We start from the raw sequence: 22,652 nt of genomic DNA, 5'->3' as shown, positions 1-22,652 counted from the left end.
TCCTTAGCAAACTTTGGCTTGAACTCTGAGTTTGCTGACACTCTGCCTTGGTTCTGTGACCCTCAGAATCCTGCCTTAGTTCTGTGACCCTCAGACCCCTGCATTGGTTCTGTGACCCTCAGGCCCCTGCCTTAGTTCTGTGGCCCTCTGGCCCTTCTAGCCACACCTGCTCTGGAAATTGCACCCATAGGTAATTTGGGAAAATAAAAGGGAGCCAGAATGGCACCCTGGTGTGTTCTCATTTGTACCCGAGTCAGTGGAAACTCACTTCACCTGGTCTTATGCAAAAAGTTTAACCTGAGGCTGCTGGGTCCGGGGTACAGGGCTCCAGAGGAGAGACTCCAGAAACAAGCCTTCCCCAGAGCATGGCGGTGAGGCCCCCAGGAGCTGTATCTTAACAGCTCAGTTAGGATTAGCTGACACGGCTGTGCCATGGCAATCTCCAACCCGAGAAAGGACGATTTTGCACACTTTTCGAGGTGCACCATTTAGAATATAGGTCACTAATCAATCACATTAAAGTCAACAAGCTTCCTGCCATCTCTGCCTTTGGAAGCCTGACAACAAACCTCTTAATGTACGCCATTTCCATCAGATGGAAGTGCCCATCCCACAACAGTGCGCGCGATGCCAGCAAATCTGGGTTTCAGACGAAGAGTCATCATCACTTGGCCATCCCTGTCCCCAAATAATTACATAAATGAAGGGAGGACGAGGGGCCAAAACTTAACTGAAAGGACTATCAACACCATCGTGTTTTAAAAATGTGTTTGGAGTCAAATATTTTCTGTTCTCTCTATCAGTCCTTTCCACACCCTCCGTCAGCAACTCAGCTGTGCTCTGGTCGGAACGAACCGCGGAGGAGTAGTCTTTCCCGGGATAATGCAGCAGAGACAATTTGATCAGCGTCACCATCCACGGGTCAGCTCATAACAAGCTGCGGCTCCGAGCAACATTAGCCAAATTGCTTCTCCTCTTCCATCCCACTAATTTGGGAATCAAAGGCAACTTTTTAAGACATTTACAGAAAATTAAAAGCGATCAATTTGAAGCTGTATTTTTAGACCTGTTCACAAAATTTACAAATATAATGAAAATTGCCCAAATTATAATGGACTCCAAAAGCACACACTTCTAGTTAAAGGGTTCCCACTACTGAATAACATAATTTAAGTTAACACGTTATCGCATACTTGTATGTATTAGGTGCCATTAATAAGAAGGTAATGAAATATGACCCATGCTGTTGCCCCAGCTTTCCAATAAATTAGATGGAAAATCTATTTTAAATTAGAAGCAAAAAGATTATGCAAAGTGTCAATGCCCAGTAATGTGGGAGAAGGTATTTTTGAGGACTTTGGAATTTTTAAATTCTTTTAAATATTTCAATTATGTATATTAAATAAACGAACTGCTACTGTAGTTACCGTACAGTGGCTAACCAAAAACGATCGAGGGCGTGTCCCTGACCACCGCTGTTAACAGTGCTGCTGGGCTTCACGTCGGATGGCCGTCTCACCTGTGGACAGTTAGTCCCTCAGACTTAGGTCGGCTCATGAAACTTTCTCCTGGAGCTCAGTGATAGGTTCTTCTTCTCACTTCCGTTTAGCTAAAAGCCCCACATAAAGTAGCTACATAACTCCGTGCCGCCACTTCCCTAATTTACTGTCCTGACAGAATTGTCAGTCATTTTGGACATTCTGTAATCAGATCCTAGTGGAAAAATAACACAATTCAAAGTTACCCAGTAAAACATACATCATCCAAGTGTACCCAGAGGCCCAAACTGTTGCAATAAATTTTGAAAAGTATGAGTGAGACTTCCTGAACATTCTGGACTCTAGGTCTTTCTGATGTGTGGTGACATCTGAATAGTTAGAAACTTCCCTCACACACACCGGCAGAACAAGCAGTGTTGGTGACACATGCCCTCTTTTGGGTCAGCACCCTGGACCATTCTGCTCATCTTGGCCAAGTGGCATACATGGTGAGGAGTGATATTAGCCTGCATGGCCCTGGCCCTGGTTCTTCTTTTCCTACTGTACATGAAGACTAAACTATGGCCCCTGAATGTAGCCCAGGATAGTCTCAAATGTGTGAACCTACTGCCTCAAATGTATAATCCTACTCCAGAGTGCTGAGATTATAAGCAAGTGTGAACATTTCTAGAACACGAAAATAGTAAGTTAAACTGAGAAATAATCTACCCTAAGAAAGATAGACAGCACCTTTCAGGTCAGATAAGTCTTTATAACCCTGATAAAGAAATTACTAGAAGATGAATATCCAATACAAGAGATATTGTTCAACAGGAGAATGAAATGGGTATGAAGGTACTGATTAGAAAGTTACATTAGAACAACTCATTGCTTCATATTTATGTCTTCCTTGAATTTCACATTTTAAAACTGAGGAAGACAGTTCCAGGAACTATGAAGCCTCATTGATGTCCTAGAACACTACCAGAAATGAAGCCCCGGGATGGGGGTGGTCATTATCAGCAACATGTGGTGGGTTCCCGGTGTTAGGCTGTGCGAGACTCAAGCATTCCACATGTGGTCTTGTTCTCTGTCTACCCATGAGGAGACTGAGGCACATTGGCCAATTATCTCCTTCTAGAGTACTTGAGTTGTAAATAACGGATCTGGGATTGAAAATGATGCCCGGCTCTGGAACTAACACATGCAGCCCTGCTACCCCAGGCAAGGACTCGGTGTCCCCTCCACCACTGCCCAGGACATCTGTCCTCATCACAGAGGCCCTAGAGGCTGGCCTCACTGCCATGCTTGCTGGGAGGAAGCCCCATAGCCTCACAGTGGGAAGCAGGGAGAAAAACAAGGCATTCTCTCTTCTCCTGGGAACTGCTTTCTCAAAGAACAAGAAGAGGACTTGGAAATATTTGAATTATTGTTCTCTGGCTGAATTCTTGTTTGGAAAGAGTATTTTCTATAATCGAATGCTGTTTGTGGACATGGGACCAGAATAGCACTTGGAAAGAAAAATACTAGAAGCTTCCTATTGACTAGTGGATTGTCCATTACTTCAGCACCATTGAGTTCCATCAAAGGGGAGTCACTACAGTAATTCAAAACTAACCAAGCAAACTGTGGGAAGGAAAATTAAAAGGGCATCAAATATTTAATTAAGTCTGAAAGTGCTGAAGGCAAGAATCCAGGGCACAATGCATCCAGCTATTATGCAAAACAAATACAAAATTTAAAAAATAAACAGAAGTGGGTCAAGAGAGGGAGTTAAACAGGTAATGCCCCTTGTCTGGTGTCAAGAGAGTCTTCGCCAGAGCATGGCCAGATTCCAGAGGATGGAAAAGTATTTTGGAGGTTGAGACCAGGAATTGATGAGAACACCATCTAGAGAGGCTATGGTTGGGGAAGAGACCTAGAGAGAGAGCCTGAAGTTATTCTTGCCACTAAAATATCTGTTGAAGTGAAAGTGACTCACAGTGAGGTACAGAGTATAAGGGTCTCCCCTATCTCCACTCCTGATCTCTCCACCTTGCCCATGGGTGATTGGGATCTGAATTTGTCCTAACCAAAAAATACGGTAAAGAGGATGTGGTGTCCCTGCCAAGACTACGTTTCTACAGTCTCCATCACACATCTATCCTGGAAACACTCCTCACTGATGTGGTGAGGTAAGCTGCCATGTTGAGAAGCCCACTTCAGGGAGTTCGCCATGGTTGCTAAAATGAAGGTAGTCTCTAGCTGAGAGCCCCAGGCAGTTCCTCAGTCCTACTACAGCCCCAAGAAAACAAACTGCCAGCCATCTGAAGGAGTCTGGTAGTGAATTCTTCCCAGTCCAGCCTCCAGAGGAGAAGGCTTCCCACTGAGGCTTTAATTGTGCCTTGGAGGTACCATTAGCAGAACACCCAAAGCCCCACCTGAACTTGAAGCAATGATGTGTTTCTGTAAGGCCTTCAGTTTAGGAGACTTCAGTTAGCAGCACTGGGGTGTTAGCAGATACTCTCAGATGAAAAACGCAACTAATTGATTATCTTAAATACCATAGAACCTTCATCCAACAACAGATGGAAACAGAGACAGAGATCTACACCAGAGCACTGAACTGAGCACCCAAGGTCCAGTTAAAGAGTGGAAGGAATGAGAATATGAGCAAAGAGGTCAAGACCATGAAGGATTCATCCACTGAAACAGTTTACCTGAGATAATGGGAGCTCACTGACTTCAGCTGGACTGGGAAGGAACAAGCATGGACCAAACTAGTCCCTCTGAACGTGGTTGACAATTGTATGGCTGGAGTAGACTGAGTGGCCACTGGCAATGGCACTGGGATTTATCTCTACTGCATGTACTGGCTTTTTGGGACCCTATTCTCTTTGGATGTATACCTTGCTTAGCCTAGATGTAATAGGAAGGACCTTGGACGTTCCACAAAGCAAAGTGCCTTATTCTCTCTTAGGATTAGATGGGGATGGGGTGGGAGGGTGTGTGGAGGGAATGGGAGGACAGGAGGGAGTGGGATTTTTTAAAAAAAAAACTAATAAATTTAAAAAAAAAGAAAAACATAACTAAATTTTCGGTAGTAAGAAGAGGTGGGGCAGGGCAGGGGATGGAGAATGCAGAAGGCCTCTGCTTTGGAGACAGTGGAAGACAGCTCTGAGCCTTGCCTATTCCACATGGCTGCTCTTTGTGACCATTTTCTTCCCGGCTCCTAGGGCCTTTTCATGGCGTGAACAACCATCTTACTCTTCCTAAAAATCAGGCAACTGGCAAGGGGGCTGCATGTGCCAGCGTTGTCTTGGGATGAGGAGCAGAGCCCCGCAGTCAGTACTACAAGCTTCAGAAGAAGCTCTGCCTACAGTGGTGAACACTGTGACTCTTCTACTTACCAGACACATTACAGGCTCTGCTTTTGGTACTGCAACCTGCTACATTCTCTCCTAAAACCATGAGTTTCTTTTATTTCCTTGGGAAGAAAACCTTTCTATTCTTTCCTTCCTTAGTCTTCCTTATACTAAGACACAATACTTTTCAAACCACTTAAGATACAATTTAGTGCTATTTATACTAAGGGGAATTCAAGCTAGCCATAGCTATATTGCTCACACACACACACACACACACACACACACACACACACAGAGAGAGAGAGAGAGAAAGAGAGAGAGAGAGAGAGAGAGAGAGAGAGAGAGAGAGAGAGAGAGAGAGAATGTTGATAATCCACTAGAGTAACTGAGGTCCCATCAGTAAGTTATGCGAAGGATGTAACTACTTTGCTTTAAACCTGCCATAATTGCTACTTATCATTTGAAAAGCAAGAAAGCGTAGCTCCAGCCCACTGGGGTTTAATAGGAATAAGCTAAAGGCTTACAGTGTGACCTGACTAAGCACCAGGGCAAGTCTCACAATAGCAATAGAGACAATGAACACAGCTGACCACCAGGCTCTGAAGACACTGACTCCAGGATCCACTATGGATACTCAACCACACTGTTCATGCCTCTTATTAGAAGATGATGTAATGTTTGCATATAGCTTACATACATCTTTCCATACATTTTAAATCCCTTCGAGATTATTCATAATAACAAATACAATGATGCCGCATTCTTTAGGGCAACAATACCAAGAAAAGTTTTACACATGCTTAGTATGGACACAATTTGTTTTCTAATAAAATTTTTCTTTTTAAATCAGAGGTTAATTGAATACCTGGGTAAAGGGATAAAAAAAACCCAGTGGTCCAGGGATCTGGCTGTACTATCATTTTCCATGTTGCAAAGAGAAGCAAGGGCTTTAAAAATCAGAGGAAGAACCCAGCCTAACAGCTCTGAATGAATTCCTCTGCTCACTACAGAAGAGGACAGATGGATCAAGAAGATTCAAGCTAATTTACCATCTTAGTCTCCCCCTCAACTTAGTGTATAAGCCTTAATGACCAAGTAAAAGAGTTCTTGGCAATAAGAATAATTCCATCAGCTTTTCAATAAGACAGAAACTCTGAATTGGGTTTTACTATATCCATCTATTTTATAGACTATCTATTCTTCCTCATGGCCATTTGTCCATCTCTATCTACCTATCCACATAGTGTAAGCAGGGTGCGTGTGTGTTAAGTGTATTCTGACTACAGTGTAGCCCTCTTATGAACACCCACCCACACAGATGGCCATTTACACTATTCTCTAACCCCTTCCAGCTGTAGGCTTCCAAAGATGGAGATCAGATCTACCCAGTTCACCATGGTAACCTTAGAGCATGACACAGAAGAGGCCTCAGTTCGGTAGGACTCTAAATGATGGTTGTATTATAGAGAGGCAACTAGGTGGACAAACGGATATGAGAAATGATGGATACAGAGGTGAATTGATGTAATAAAGCCCAACTCAAGCACAACCATCTTCAGCTACTTATGATACTCGTTCTTCATAGCCGGCACCTACAACTACAAGACAAAAAAAAGTCAGTAAAAAATTAATTTTCCCACATTTGGTCTAGCTAAGTACTTCCTGGGTGCATTTTTAAAGTGACAGTACAGAGAAGGAGTTTGTTTTGCTTAACATCTGGTCAAAAAGCTTCCTAACCCACAGCAAATGTTAAAAGAGCCATGTGAAAATCTTCGTCTGGGCCCTTGCATACGCAGTCTCTGAATGGACATGTAGAAGCCTGAGAAAACACATTACAAAGAGGAAGTTGGGTCTTATCAAGTCCCTGTAGAAACAAATAAGTTAATAAATAAAGTCCAACCAAGACTGCAAAAATGCCTCCCTAGACATTCACATACCATGGCTCCAAGTGCTCAACTTTATCTGTATTCTTGAAGTTTCACAAGAGCCACTGGTAAGCTTGTTCCCAAGGGCCAAACTCTCGATAGCTACATGGCAAGCAATAATGACTTTGGGTCCACACATTGGATGGGTGCAGTTCCAGCCACAAATGAAGATACTGTTTCCCTATCCTGTTGCATGGAGCCATGACCTCATCCATCCTCCGCTCATCCATGTCTCCAAACTGCGTCCTTCTGTGGCCAAAGCTGGCAGACCAGGAAGCAGGGGACGTCACTGGTGAGAAAAGAGGCTTTGTTGAGAAGTCCCTTTGGGTGGGAACATCTGCCAAACTGATCATGTGAAAATGAGGACAAGGCCCGGGTGAGATGTAGAGGGAAGCAGACAATGATAGGAAAAACTTTTTCCAGTATTCTTGCTCCTTGGAGAAAGCTGTTTCCAGATGAGGCCTTTCATCAGCTTCCTGCTGGGAGACCACAAGGCGCCCTGGCCATGTGCTTGGTACAGATGGTCCAACACAAACAGCATCTGAGGCTACCAATCCCCAGTCAGCTTCTAACACAGAAGCCAGAAGTGCTCGCTGGCCCTCCCAGCACATCCTCCTCTTGCTCTTCCTCCCGAGGAGACACTGAGAGGCTCAGCCTGTCTGTTTTTACCTTGGCATCTGTCTGTAGGAGTCTAAGATACCCAGTATCATAATAGACCACACCCTGCATCCATTTCAAGTCTTTTCTTTTAGAGAGGAGGAAAATCATATACTGGTAAGGAAGCTCTTGACTAAATGGACCTCAAATGCAAGCCCTAGGATCTCCCTCCATCCTGCTCAGCCCATGATTCTGAGCCCCTGCTTAAAGCATAGCTGTGTTAGGAATAGTTGGAATCAGTGGTAGCTGACAGTTTGGGAATTTGTGTCCTCTTCACTCTTGTCTTCACTCTTCAGATCTCCTCATTCCTTATGTATCAAACCTAAACATGCTGGATGTGAAGAAAAAAAACTCATTTTGCAAGTCTGGCCTGACCAGTAGGTAGTGGTTTCCCACAAAGCTACAGAGAAGAACTATGTATTGTTGCAGACTGCTAGTGATGATGTCCTTGGACAGAAGAATGAAGAAGTGATTGTGACCACCCCAGGGTTGGACGTGAAGGCCACTACACCCCAACCTTCCTACTCAGCCTCCTTTTCCACACCCCAAACAAGAGTGCTCTCCGAGAGCCGGAGCCTTCCAGTGACCCTTGAGTGTGGCTTTCTTCTCTGACCACGTTTTCCTTTCCTCTGAGTTCTGCCTGGAATGCCCTTCAGGATTCTCTCCATCATCTGAACAGGTCACACATCTCTGCAGAACCTTCCTGATTCCCACCGTCCCCACAGGGAGCAGCCAAGCTACAGTCAGACACAGCAGTTTACCTCTGCAGTCCAGGGTCTTCCTCCAGGTCAGGGTGAGTTCTTCTGCCCCACGCTTTTCTCCCAGCAGACGAGGGCATCTTGCTACACTCCCGAGAACAGTTAGAAGTCAGCAACCTGCAGCAGAGCCCATGCGGACGGAACTAAGCCCATGGCACCACACAACTCTCCCCAAAAGACATGGAGGACGTAGAAACTAAGCACAGACTTTACAGGGCTGATGTTTATGCTTAGCAAGGCAACTTCACTGATTTTTTGTTTTTAAAAGTTTGACAAAATTTCAGAAATATTTTTGGAATCAATAAAAGCTGCTTAGTGTGTACAGAGCATTCCAAACCCACAAAGTAGAGCAACCTTGACTCTCTTTCCTCTCTCCATAGGTGATAGATAGATGATGGATAGATAGATAGATAGATAGATAGATAGATAGATAGATAGATAGATAGATAGATAGAATGCTACTTCTATCCATTTTAAAATGGAGATATTTACTATCCCACCCGATGCAGGTGTGAGATCAGAAGAGACGACAGAAAGATTCACAGAACATGACCTTAGTCTCTGTTTGTCCTGAACAGGTAAAACAGCATCAGGGGCCTGGCCTCTGAGTGACAGGGAATTCCCAGAGGAAGGAGTCTGATCAGAAGGTTCCCAATGTTTCTCAGGCCACTTGTCTCCTTCCTGGAGGACCCCTGAGTGTCTAGATGTCTGGAGCCTTGCTCGCTGGTCCTGTCAAGTCTGGCTGGAGTCTGGGAGCCGGTGTGGCAGTGTTTGTGGAGCCAAAGTGCAGATTAAGTCATGTTTTAGAGGTGACCTCTGTCCACCCTTCCCCTCCAGACTGCCTTCCCCAGCAGATCCCACCTACAGGCTTCTGTCCTGAGTGAGCCCGCCCCTGGCCTCAAGACCAAACATAGCCCCACATACTCAACAGCTATCCCCCACCCCCACCTACCCGTGTCACTTTCTTCTCAAATGGACCTGGTCTTTGTTGTTCTAATTAGATTATCTCTGCCTTGGGGACCTAAAGGACAGTCCCCAGCAGCCTTGGCTGGAAAGGCAGGTCACATAATCCCTGTTATCAAGAGCCTTGTCATTTAGCATGTAGATCAACTAATTCTTTCGATACCAAGGGAGCAATTGTGCATCTTAATATTGATTTTTTTTTTCTGAGATACAATCGCCTACATTCCTGAGTCAGACTGGCTTAGAAGCTAAAAGGCTCAGCTGACTATATAATGAAGCCACCCCTCCCCCATCGCACTTGCCTCTCGGATTTAATGGTACCGAGCTGGACAAACCTACAGGCCTTTGCGTTTTCCCACTTGCTCTAATTTCAGAATAAGCTCCCAGTTGACAAGAAACAGGAAAACAAAGGCGGCTATTTTAGGAGCAAGTGCATGCAGTGGAGATGGGCTCCCCACCGCTCACCAAAGCTGCCCCATTCCTACCCCGCCCCCATGCTACAGAAGGCAGGGAAATTGGGCTCCTGATTGAATGCGACCAGCCTACCAGCTTTGTAAATTTTGTGATAAATGAGTAGCTTGGGCTTTCAACTCAGGCCAGGGTCATTTTCTTATCAAATACGCTTAATGGGAGTGGGAGGCTGAAGAGTAAACATTTGAACTATGGCAATAAGAAAAGAAAAGGGGGAGCGAGGCCCAGTAAACCGTGGCCTCCTCACCTTTTATTGTGGAACACAACATAGCAATGTCTGCTCTTTTCTGGAACTCCACCACATGTCTGACACCAGGAGAAGTACATGTGTTCAGTCCTTCACAGGCATTGCTATCTGCCCCTCACAGGCACCGAGAGGAATGTTCTCTTCTCTTCGTGATCCCCATGTGACAGATGAACCACAAAGATTGTATGTCTGGGTGTCAATCCGGTGCTGTCCGACCCACTCCTAAACATTAACCGTCACTAACAAAACCTGCTCTTCCCATCTCTGTTGTTGTCTCAGCCCACTTATTTTATTTCTTATATGTCAATGTGCCTGCATTCATTCTGGGATGATTGCGCATTTCCCAGGGCCTAGGTGCCCAAGACAGAAAGGAGTGAACAGTGCAGGACAGGGAAGTAAATGAATGCTACTCAACAAATAAGGTGGTTCTGCCTCCAAGAGAGGGGTCAAGTTCAAGAGTCTTCTGCCAGAAGGACAGATGAACTAACTTCAAGACAGACTCCTGCTGGAGAGTTAGTGCTTGCCGAGGAGGAAATCCTAATTAACACACACCTGGGTTGCAGATATGCTTTATATCCTGTTATTTTATTCAGTAAGGGAAGACTACTATGGACATTTGTTTGTTTTGGTTTTTGGTTTGTCAAGACAGGGTTTCTCTGTGTAGCTTTGGACCTGTCCTGGAACTCACTTTGGACACCAGGCTGTCCTCAGACTCACAGAGATTCACCTGTCTCTAACTCCTGGGTGCTGGCATTAAAGGCGTGCTCCACCACACCTGTCTACTGTGGACTTTTTCTTATGTCCTCAACATTCAGTGTGTGGTTGAGTAAACTTCTACGTTTCTGTCCCAGATTCTCTAAATTGCGTGCTGTGCTAACTTCTCTGTCATCCTTCTGTAGTTCAGTATCTGGGAGACAACGGATGCTTAGAAAATGCTTGTTAAAACAGAAAGATGAATGTTCAGATTAATAGATACTGAAAAATCTTTTAGGCACACTGTACCATGCGATGGTGAATCTTCATTGCTAACTTGACTAGATTTTGATCATCTGGTAAATTGATACCTATGTTTCCAGGACAGGTTAACTTAAGGGAGAGAGCCCCATGTGGGTAGCACCGTCCCATGGACTGGGGTCCTACAAAGAAAAAAGGGGAGGGCTATAAAACAGAAAGCCAATTCTGTGCCCTCACTCTGTCAGCATTGCCTCCATCCACCACGAAGAAATTCCCTTGCCATGCTCGGCACACACACATCCAGCCAGCAGCTGCGGACGGGTCTCCTCACTACCTCTTGCCTTGCTCTGCATACATACACACACACACACACACACACACACACACACACACATTCAGCCAGCAGCTGTGGGTGGATCCCCTAACTATAAGTAATTCCCCTCCCACTGTTCTTGTCAAGTACTTAGTCACGGCAACAAAAAGTATCAGGCACATGAGAACAACGTATCTGGCCTTACTGTACTGTACTGGAATAGTGCCGACTACTTCAGTTCTCCTGTCCCCCCAAATCACCGAAAAACAATTTTAATATCTGAGTCTTCTCCCACAAAGGTCTGCAGCTACTCCCCCTCATCCAGCTTATTTTGTGAGCCCTCCTCCTACCATTACAATGCCTTTAAAGATCTTATCCAGATACTGTTGCATTCTGAAGTATCAAGAAAATGGGTCTTTAAAATATAAAAGGGGGGCACACAATTTAGCCCCCTTGCCCCTGGGTTCATCTAAATTGTTGACATCTCACAGTGATTTTTGAGAAATCAGTTTTAAAAGCTATCATACTGCTGTTTCATTTGGCATAAATCTTTATAGCAGAAGAATTTATTTGTTAGCAGACAAAAATTCTAAGCCTGACATGGTGACACATACCTGTAATCTCAGCATTCCACATGCTGAGGCAGGAGAATTGCTATGAGTTCAACTAACCCTGAGTTACAAAGTAACTTCCAGGCCAGCCGAGGCTATAGTGTGACAGTGTGAGGAACAGCATAGTCCGGGAAGCAGGAAGGCCAACTGTAGGTCTCCACCTCTCTTCTTCTCCTCCAAGTCCAGGGCCCCATGTCACTCCCAGCTCTGGAACAGACTCCCTTCTGAGGACCCCTCCCGTCTCCCATCTCCAGCAGACCACATAGATCTTCTCCAAACTTCTTCCCCTCTTACCCAATTGTCCCAGTACCCACTCTAGTAGGCATTTCCTGGGAATCTGCCATCCAAGCTTGCCAGAGAAGCAAGTAGGCCAGCAAAGCAGGCAGGCAATCTTCAAGTCTTCACTCCCCCCTCTCCTCCTGACCCAATCCCCCAGTTTCATCCCCAACTTTACAGCAGACTCCCTGTTGTAACTCTAGCCTCATTCCCAGGGGACTAAGCAAATCCTTGTGGAACACCCTGATTTCCTCCCTAGTAGACCCCCTCAGCCATCCCTCTTCTAGCTCCTCTCCATTCCTAAGTGTCAGCTCCCAACACCTACAAACACATTCTACCTGGAACCCCTAGTGACCACACCTGGAAGGATCCAGAAGAATTCTCTACCAGGCAACAAACAGCCACATACCCTCTTAAGGACCAGAGAGGTCAACAGAAACCAAGGAACAAAATACTCACTCAACACAGACAACACCAGTTATCAGCACCTAGAATGACAATCGCCCCATCCCCAGATGCCTAGATGGCAGCCACACAACAGCATAATAGCAGCCAGGACAATGTGTCCCCACTAGAGTCCACAGGAGGCCCTGAGAATGTCAACATAACTGAAGCACAAGACAAGGACTTTAAAATAGCTTTTATGAGTGTGATGAAGATCTTAATGAGAAAATGAATAAATCCCTTAAAGGATTCTATGAAAGCATAAACAAGCAGTGAAAGGAACTGAATGCGACAGTTTAAGACCTGAAGTGGAAGGAGAATCCATAAAGAAAACCCAAACTCACAGGAATCTGAAAATGAAAAATTTAGAAACTTGAGCAGGATGGTCAGAGGCCAGCCTCACCAACAGAGTATGAGATGGAAGAGAGAAACGCAGGCATTGAAGACAAGATAGAAGAAATGGACACCTCGGTCAAAGAAAATCTTGTTCTAAAAATCCCTAGGCACAAAACATCCAGGAAATCTGGGACACTATTAAAAGATCAAATCTATGAACAACAGGGATAAAAGAAGGAGAAGAAACCCAGCTCAAAGGCACAGGAAATATTTTCAACAAGATCATAGAATAAAATTTCCCTAACCTAAAGAAGGAGCTGTCTATCAAGGTACAAGAATCATAGAGAACAGCAAACAGATTGGCCCAGAAAAGAAATTCCCATGACACACAATAGAAACACTAAACATACAGAACAACAACAACAGAAGAAGAAGAACACTAAAGTTGAACATAAAGCTGCAAGGTGGGGGAAAACAAGCAACATATAAACATATTCTGATAGCAGATCTATCAGAATCACACCTGACTTCCCAATGAAGGCTCTAAAAGTTAGAAGGGCCTAGACAGATGGTTCACAAACTCGAAGAGACCACAGATGTCAGGTCAACTGCTACACCCAATAAAATGTTCAGTCACTAAAGATGGAGTAGAAAAATAAATTCCATGATTAAAATGAAACAAAACAACTTTAAGTAACATCTGTCCACTAATCCAGCTCTTCAGAAGGGACTAGAAGGAAAACTTCAATATGAATAGGTTTAACCATACCAAAAGAAAGAAAGAAAGAAAGAAGGAAGGAAGGAAGGAAGGAAGGAAGGAAGGAAGGAAGGAAGGAAGGAAGGAAGAAAGAGAAAAAGAAAAAGAAAGAAAAAGGAAAAATGAAAAGGAAAAGAAAAGAGATAATCTCAGACCCCCAAATCAAAAGACGGGAGAAATCCCACACAACCACAACAAAATATGAGGAATCAACAACCATAGTTCATTGATAACTCTCAAAATTAATGGTCTCAATTCCCCAATAAAAAGACTGGCTAACTGTAGTAGGTACTTTCTTGTCAGGACCTCCAGTCCACAAATAATGACATAGTAATTTCTTATTAATTATGAAAGCTCGACCATTACCTTAGGGTTGCCCTACTAGCTCTTACAACTTAAATTAACCTGCTTTTTAATAATCTGTGTTCTGCCACGTGACTTGGTTACCTCCCCTCTGTACTGTATGTCTGACCTCTTCTGCATCTCCCTGGCATCTCCTGCATGCCTAAATTTCTTCTCCTCTTCCTCTATCTCCCTGGAAACCCTGCCTATCCTCTCCTGCCTAGCTATGAGAGGTTCAGCTTTTTATTACACCAATCACAGCAACACATCTTCCCACAGTGTACAAATATCCCACAACAACTAGCAGATTGAATTTGAAAACAGGATGCATCATTTTGCAGCGTCCAAGAAACATATCTTAACATAAAGGATAGACATCACCCCAGGATGAAAGGATGGAAATATATATTCCAACCAAATGTACCTAAGAAGCCAGTAGCCATTTTAATACCTGACTAAGTCAACTTCAAACTAAAGCTAATCAGAAGTGATAGGGAAAGACACTATATACTCATAAAGGAAGAAAATCTGCCAAGAAGATTATTGCAGCTCTTTTTTCCCCCCGAGACAGGGTTTCTCTGTAGCTTTGGTGCCTGTCCTGGACCTTGCTCTGTAAACCAGGCTGTCCTCAAACTCACAGAGATCTGCCTGCCTCTGCCTCCCAAGTGCTGGGATTAAAGGCGTGTACCACCACTGCTCAGCAATATCGTAACTCTTAGTGTTTGTACACAAAACACAAGGGCATCCAGTTTCATGAAAGAACTAAAATGTTATGCCGACTCTCAAACACTGAGAGTGGGTGACTTCAATCCTCTACTCTCACCGATACACAGATCATCCAAACAAAAACTAAACTGAGCTAGGCTGGAGATAACTGATGTCCTAAGCCAAATGGACCTAACACATATTTACAGGACATGTCAAACACAACAGAATTTACCTTCTCCATGGCATTTCATGAAACTTGCTCCAAAACTGATCACATTCTCAGAAAGCAAATCTCAGCAGATACAAGAAAATTGAATAATGCCCTGCAGCCTATCCAACCAGAACGGCTCAAGCTGGATGTAAACAACAACAGAAAGCTTACAAATTCATGGGAACTGAACAGCTGGCTACTGAATGAAAGATGGGTCAAGGCAGAAATTAGGAAAGAAGTGAAAGACTGCCTAGAATTCAATGAAAATGAAAACACAGCATAGCCAAACTTACAGGAACAAAGAAGACAGTTCTAAGAGACAAGTTTATAGCACTAAGTACGAGTTAAAACACTGGAGAGAGCTCGCTCTAGTGACCTAAGAACATACTTGGAAGCTCTAGAACACAAAGAAGAAGTGGCACCCAAAAGAAGTAGAGGGCAAGAAATGATCACACTCAAGACTGAAATCAATAAAATAGAAACAGAAGAGAAAAAAATCAACTAAGCAAAGATTGGGTTCTCAGAAAATCAATATGATTGACAAACCTTTAGCCAAATTAACTAAAAGGCAGAGAGAGAGGATGTAAATTAACAAAATTAGTGTTGAAAGGGGGGACATAACAACAGACAATGGGGAAACCCAGAGATTCGTAAGAACATACTTTGAAGACCTGTTCTCCACCAAACAGGAATTCTACAAGAAATGAATTTCTCAATACACACCACATACTAAAGTTAAATCAAAACTCATATAAGCAGTATAAACAAACCTAGAAGTGTCCCAACCAAAAAAAATCCAGAGCCATAAAGTTTTGGCACAGAATTCTACCAGATTTTCAAATAAGAGTTAATATCAATACTCTTCAAATTATTCCATAAAGTAGAATCAATTCATTTTAAGAGGCCAGCGTTATCCTGATAACCCAAACACATAAGGACACAACAAAGAAAGAGAATTACAAAACAATTTCCACTATAAACACAGATGCAAAAATACTCAAAAACCATATACAAACTGAATCCTAGAACACATCAGAAAGATCATCCACCATGATCAGTAGACTTTATCCTAAAGATACAGGGATAGTTCAACATAGGTAAATTAATAAACAAAATCCAAAATATAAACAACCTGAAAGATAAAACCCCCCACATGATCAGTTCATAAAATCTAAAACCGCTTCATGATAAAAAAAATCCTGGCAAGATTAGAGGGGTGTACCTCAACATAATAAAGGTGATTTACCACAAGCTCACAGGAAACTCCAACTTCAATGGAGATAAATTCAAAGCAATTCTACTAAAATCAGGAACAAGACAAGGCTGTTCACTCTCTCCAGCCCCAGTATTGAAGTCTTAGCTAGAGCAATAAGACGGATGAAGGACATTAAGGGGACACAAAATGGAAAGGAAGAAGTCATAAAATTCTCCTGGGAAACTCCTATAGCTGATAAACACTTTCAGCAAAATAACTTGTTACAAAATTAACAAAGAAAAATCAGTAGCCCCCCTCCCGTGTGCAAATAACAGTCTGAGAAAGAAACCTGGGAAACAACACTATCACAACAGACTCAAAAATATAATATATCTCGGGGCAACTCTAAATAAACAGTGAAAGACTTATATAAAAAACATTAAGAAATTGAAGAAGATATCAGAAAATGGAAAGATGTCCCAAGCTCATGGATCGGTAGAATTAATACATAAAACAGGCACACTACCAAAAGCAATATACAGAGTCAAAGCAGTCCTCATCAAAGTCTCAACACAATTCTTCACAGATCTTGAAAGCACAACTTTCATCTTCATATTGAAACACACACAAAAAAAAATATCAAGATTGCTGAAATAATCATGAATAATAAAAGAACTGCTGGAGGGCTCACCATCCAGATCTCAAGTTGTACTTCAGAGCTAAGGCAATAAAAATGACATGGTACTGGCATTGAACATGCAGACATAAATCCAGACACCTATGGACACCTGATTTTTAAAAAAGTCAGAACTGGCAGGTAGATGCTGCCCTACTAGGACTGCCCTACTGGGCTGCCATCTGGGCCCAGGTCCAGAGTGCTGAGTAGCTTCACCTCAGCATCTAACCATCTACGAGCTGCTGGAGTGTAGGGAGGAGTTGGTTCTGCAGAATTGACCGAAAGCATGTCATTGCCATCAAAGATAAAAACCTGAAGCATAACTATGTCAATGATGGCAACAACAGCCAGGGAAAAGCTTCAAGGAGACTGACACACCCACGAAGGTTCCCAGGGGAGATGAGGAGGCAGTGATGGAGGAGTCTCCAGAGCCTACAATGTGCCCAGAATAGCCAGAGAAGGGCAGGTTCTGTGGGAAGATGCTTTTTAGAGAGTGGGCTCAGGAAGTCGGAAGAGAAGAGGGTGGAACAGTGATGGATAAGTGCCCAGGGAAGAATGGTAAAATGACAGATAATGACAGATGTGGCCATAAAGGGCGTAGGAGCAAGGCTGCAGGAGACAGAGACCATGACGTGTGTGTGTGTGTGTGTGTGTGTGTGTGTGTGTGTGTGTGTGTGTGTGTGTGATGTGTTGCAGTTTGCAATGTCACGTTGCAAATAAACATGCAAAGATGTGGAAAGACGGAAGAACAAAGTGTTGTATGAGCGCTAGAGAGAGGCAAAACTAGAGACCCACAGAGGTGACAGGTGTGGGAGAATGTCAGTGCTAAGCAGGGCCAGCAGGGTAATGGGCAGCAGTCTGAAGCTAGCACACACTCTGTCCCAGAACATCCTGCCAAGCCACAGGATCACCCAGACTTGGAACAGAGCCAGAAGTTCCAAGTTGGACAATGGTCTACCTCAAGATCCAGCTATACATTCCTGGGCATACCGAAAGGATGCTTCATCCTACTCCGGAAACACTGATGAACCATGATCATTGCTGCTCTATTAATAATAGCCAGATGTTGAAAACAGCCTAGATGTCTGTCTGTTTGTTTGCTTTCTTTGCTATGATGTGATTGCTTTTATTTTATCTTACTATATTTTATTTTGTTTCATTACTATTCCTTAGAAGCCTGGTTGTTTTCTAATGAGAGACAGAAGGGCATACAGGATAGGAGAGGAGCTGGGAAGAATAAAGGAGGGGAAACCATAATCATGATATATTATATAAAAAAAACTATTTTCAAATAAAAAAAGAAATCAATTTCAGAAGGCCAGGTCTCTTGCTACCCCTGGGTTCATCATCCTCTACATTCAAAAACTACATTTAAAGAAAAGATCAGATTCAGTGCCTGGCCTCATCCATCCAGTTTTCCACTTGCCTTCATTTCCCACTGACATCCTCTTCCCCAGGATGTTTCTTCTAGCCCACTGCTGGGATAACTATCCCCTCTTCTAGTTTCTGAGAACTCACTAACAGGTACCCTGGATTAGTGTTATCTATCCACACACCCGATTCCCCTTTATTCTCAAAGTACCCCAAGGCTCGTCCTGATTCATCTATGCTCACCCATGGTCCAGAAAGGAGATGGCAGAGTATACACACCCCATCCTTGTGCCTCAGTGGGAAAGAACCTCTTACAATGATAACTTCCAAACTACCCCCTCTGCAGAGAGATATGGCCATATCTCAACTTGTGATCCCCTTCCTTTGTTTTTTGTTTTTGTTTGTTTGTTTGTTTTATTTTTCAAGACAGGGCTTCGTTGAGCCTGTCCTGAAACTAGGATGTCCTTCTGTATATGTGTTGCTTTTATTGGTTAATGAATAAACGAACGAATGAGCCACTTTGGTCAATGGCTTAACAGAGCAAAGCCAGGCGGGAAACCTGAACAGAGACATAGAGAGAAAGCAGGCGGGGTCAAGGAGAGGCAGTGTAGCTGCCAAAGGAGAAAGATGCTGCTACCGAACCTTACCGATAGGCCACAGCCTCATGGTGATACACAGATTAATAGAAATGGGTTAATTTAAGATGTAAGGGCTAACTAGGTACGCCTATTGGCCAAACAGTGTTGTAATTAATATAGTTTCTGTATGATTACTTGGGTCCAGACAACTGGGAACGAATGAGCAGTCTCGGTTTACAGCTGGCTTCGAACACATAGGGATTCACCTGCCTCTGCCTGGAATTAAAGGAATTCACCACCTCCGCCCAGCGATCCCTTCTTCTGATATATATGCACATGTGTGTGAGGTGCCCGAAGAGTCCAGAAGAAGGTATCAGCTGCCCTGTAATGTGAGTACTAGAAACCAAACTTGTGCCATCTGCTAGAGCAGTAGGCACTCTTGATCAGAGAGTTCTCTCTCTAGGTCAGTGCTCCCTTTCTTCTTTGCAGTGAATGCAGCAAGATTTTCACTGAATTTTCTTGCTCTTTCTCTGTCTTTTTCCACCCCAATAATCTTCATCAGTAAAAGCTAGTATCAACTCTTCTTTCTCTTGACTCAGCATTGGGGGAAGGTTAGAGTACAGTAAATTTCTAAAGATGGCAGATAGACCCAGGGCCTGGTCCAACTTCAAAATCTGAGACTTTGGTAGAGAAAACAGGAGAGCTAAGGGACCATTCCATAAGAAAATGCTGCAGTAGATGAAATTAGATGTAGGAGTCAAGTTCATTGCAGAGGTATTCATTCACAATAACCAAAGTGTGGGAACAAACTGTACCTCCATCAATGGAAAAATTAGTCAAAAAGAAAACGCGTTACACATATACAGTGAGGGTAAAGGTTAATTATCAACATGACAGGACCGAGAATCACCTCCATCAACTTCTGGGGAGGTCTTTAGGGAATGTTTTAGATTGTGTTAACTGAGATGTGAGGATCCAGCTTAAATGTGAGCAATACCATTCCATGCATCTCCAGACTGCATACAAAGGGGAAAGTGGGCTGAACACCAACATTCTTTGGGAGCTCCTATATCCTAACTGTATTAGTTTGGTTTCTATTGCTGTGAGAAAATACTGACCAAATTCAGCTTGGATGATGAACGGCTTATTTGGCTTACATTTCTACATTATAGTCCAATATGAAAGTTAGACAAGTCAGGAGCTCAAAGAAGGGATCTGGAGGCAGGAACTGAAGCACAAACCGTGGGAAAAATGCTGCTTACTAGCTTGCTCCCCTTGGCTTGCTCAGCCTACTTTCTCGTTCAACCCATAATACCCTGCCTAGGGGTGGAACCACCTACAGGGGACTGAGTTCTCCCACGCTGAGTATTAATCAAGGAGATCTTCTACAGACATGCCCACTGGCCAACCTGATGAAGACAATTCCCAGTTGGGATTCTGTCTTCCTATGTGACTCTAGTTTGTGTTGGTAAGAAAACTAACAAGCACACTGACTAAGGCCACAAAATGTGACAAGATGCCTCGCCACTGTCACCATGCCTTCCTTATAATGACGGATTGAACCCTCAAACTGTGAACTAAAAGAAACCATTCCCTCCTTAAGCTACTTTCATCATGGTTTATAAAAGTTATGAGAAAATTAATGTGCATGAAAGGAAATATTGCTCAACCTCAAAAAAAGAGACTGACATATTTTTGGATGTATATGTATCTGTAGGACATTCTGTTGAATGAACTACAATAGTTACAGAAGGCTGAATATTGCATTATCATACTCATATGAGCTGTCTGATTTTCAGATTCATGACAACCAAAAGCAGGATGGTAGATGTCATGTAGGGAGGTACAAAACCCTGAGGGAGCTTAACTAATATGGGGTTATGTAGAAGGTACACATGACACAGAGATGCTGAACAGCACTGTGCCTATAGATAGCACATCTACATCACGCAATTAAAACTCTATTAGAAGGGTGACTCTCATATCTTAACCAGGTAGCAGGGTGGAGCATGGCAGGCCCCACACAGCAGAGGGCAGCCCAGCACACACAGTGGCTGCTGCTGGGTGAAGCCCACAGGAGACTCGAGTGGGAGAGAAGGCACCTGGTTTTATGCAGATCTACTTTGTCTTCATTTCATAACCCTGCTTTTGTTAAAGTCAATTTTTTCCATCAAAAAAAATCTTTATTAGCAATAGAGCTCTTCTTTTAAATCTTGCTGAGAATGGAGGAAGATTAGAGCTCATTAGACACAGTATGGGTGCCAGGAGTATACCCATATACCAACCTGCTCTCTTACATGTCCAAGGCCTTCAGTGCTTACAATTTAGGAGTACAATAGAAAAGACAGCATTCAATTCTACCTGCCCCCTGTCCAATGAGACGGCAGTCTGCAGGTGCCATTTGTCAGGGTGAGACATACACTATTCCCCAACAAATACAGCAGAAAAGAAATGCACCTCCGAGGTGTTCAAGGAATTACAACATTCTGCAGGAATTAGTGAATCTAATCTCCCCTAAGTCTGCTACTCAGGGAACTTTGAAGAGACACCATAAAAAAAAATGAAAAAAAAAAACTTCAGAAATACTGAATTAGCATAAATTCTTTACAAGATCCACTCCAGAAAAGGAAAAGGAACATTTTCTTACCATTTAGAAAAAGTGGAAGAACACACTCCTCAAGCATATCTGCGGGCTACTGTACAGATATCCAAGGAAATCACCTAAACAGATTGGTGGATATTCGGTGTCTTAACCAGGAGTTGAGGATGCTTACAAATGCTTGCAAAAATTGCAATAGTTCCGAATGGATCTGACTTTCTGGGGCTGATATGTGGGGCTCTCTAGATATAGAGGGCTGATCTAGAGGGCTCCCTAGAGAGCAGGTGTGGTCAGCTGGAGAACAGAGTGGGGTAGGAAGTCCCTGACTGACTGAGTGAGAAGGAACTAAAACTGAAGGGGAGTGAAACAGCTTCCGCCACTCTACATCCCCCCCGCCCCCCAACCATTTGATCCCTGGAAAGTGTGCGCACGGTAGCAAGAGCAAACATTGGCTAGGACCTGGTCACAACTGTGGTCATGTGACCATCTCTGTCCAAAGGGAGGACTAACCTTGGTTTCAATGTCTTTAGTACTTTTTCTGGCTGTATCAATGCTGGGCATGACATCCTCATGAAATTCAAATAGTTAAAACATTTAGGTTAGCATTCTTCACTGACTGTAAATGATACAGCAATGGGTCACAGCAGGCATCTCTGATCTCAGTAAGCTAAGTTTGGGGAACCAAAATGATAATGGATCTTCTTCTCTTTACTATTTTATTCCTTTTCAAGAAAAGCATAATGTGTGGTAATCTGCATAACATTTCATTCGGGAGTGACACATTGAAGAATTAATGGATTTGGGGATCCTGAAAATCGCTTCCTCCATCAAAGTAATAAAAAAAAAAACTAAACTGGCAAACATTATCCCCCAACATTTCCAGAACTCTGGAATTTAACCCAAAATTCCCTCATCCATCCAGGGAGCTTTATTTTGTTGTTCTTGCCATTGGTTTTGTTTTTTTTTTTTTAATTTTAAGAAAAAGGGCTGACTATCAAAAACAAAAACCTGAGCTTTGTGGTTTTCTAACTTGCCTTTCTCCCATCTACTACTCCCCCGCTCTGTGTAAGTTTAGAGACCAGTAGCCCACAATCGTGATGGAAACCGACAGCTTTGCAGTTACCACAGAGAGAGAAGGAGGGCAGGGCATCTTCAGAATTTCTTCTGCTCAGTGAAAACAGTGAAAATGGCAGAAGACAGACCTCTGCCAATTCTCTCTTCCACAAAAACATTAAAGAAACCCAACTTAAAAACTATCAAGAATATATTTTCAGGACTCTGAAAATTAGCTAAATTCTTAAATCTAATTCAAGAATTTGAATTTTCGAATTAGCATACCAATGCAAAAGGAACAGCCGCGCCTCGGTAAGAACAGCATATTAGGGAGTGTTCCCATCGCTCTGCTGAAGAGCTGATAGGATCATCTCAAGGGAGG

The sequence above is a fragment of the Myodes glareolus genome, chromosome 4, assembly GCF_982192425.1.
Source record: "Myodes glareolus chromosome 4, mMyoGla1.1, whole genome shotgun sequence".
Taxonomy (NCBI): Eukaryota; Metazoa; Chordata; class Mammalia; order Rodentia; family Cricetidae; genus Myodes; species Myodes glareolus.
The sequence above is the reverse complement of the archived record's forward strand: the minus strand, read 5'-3'. Positions refer to the sequence as shown.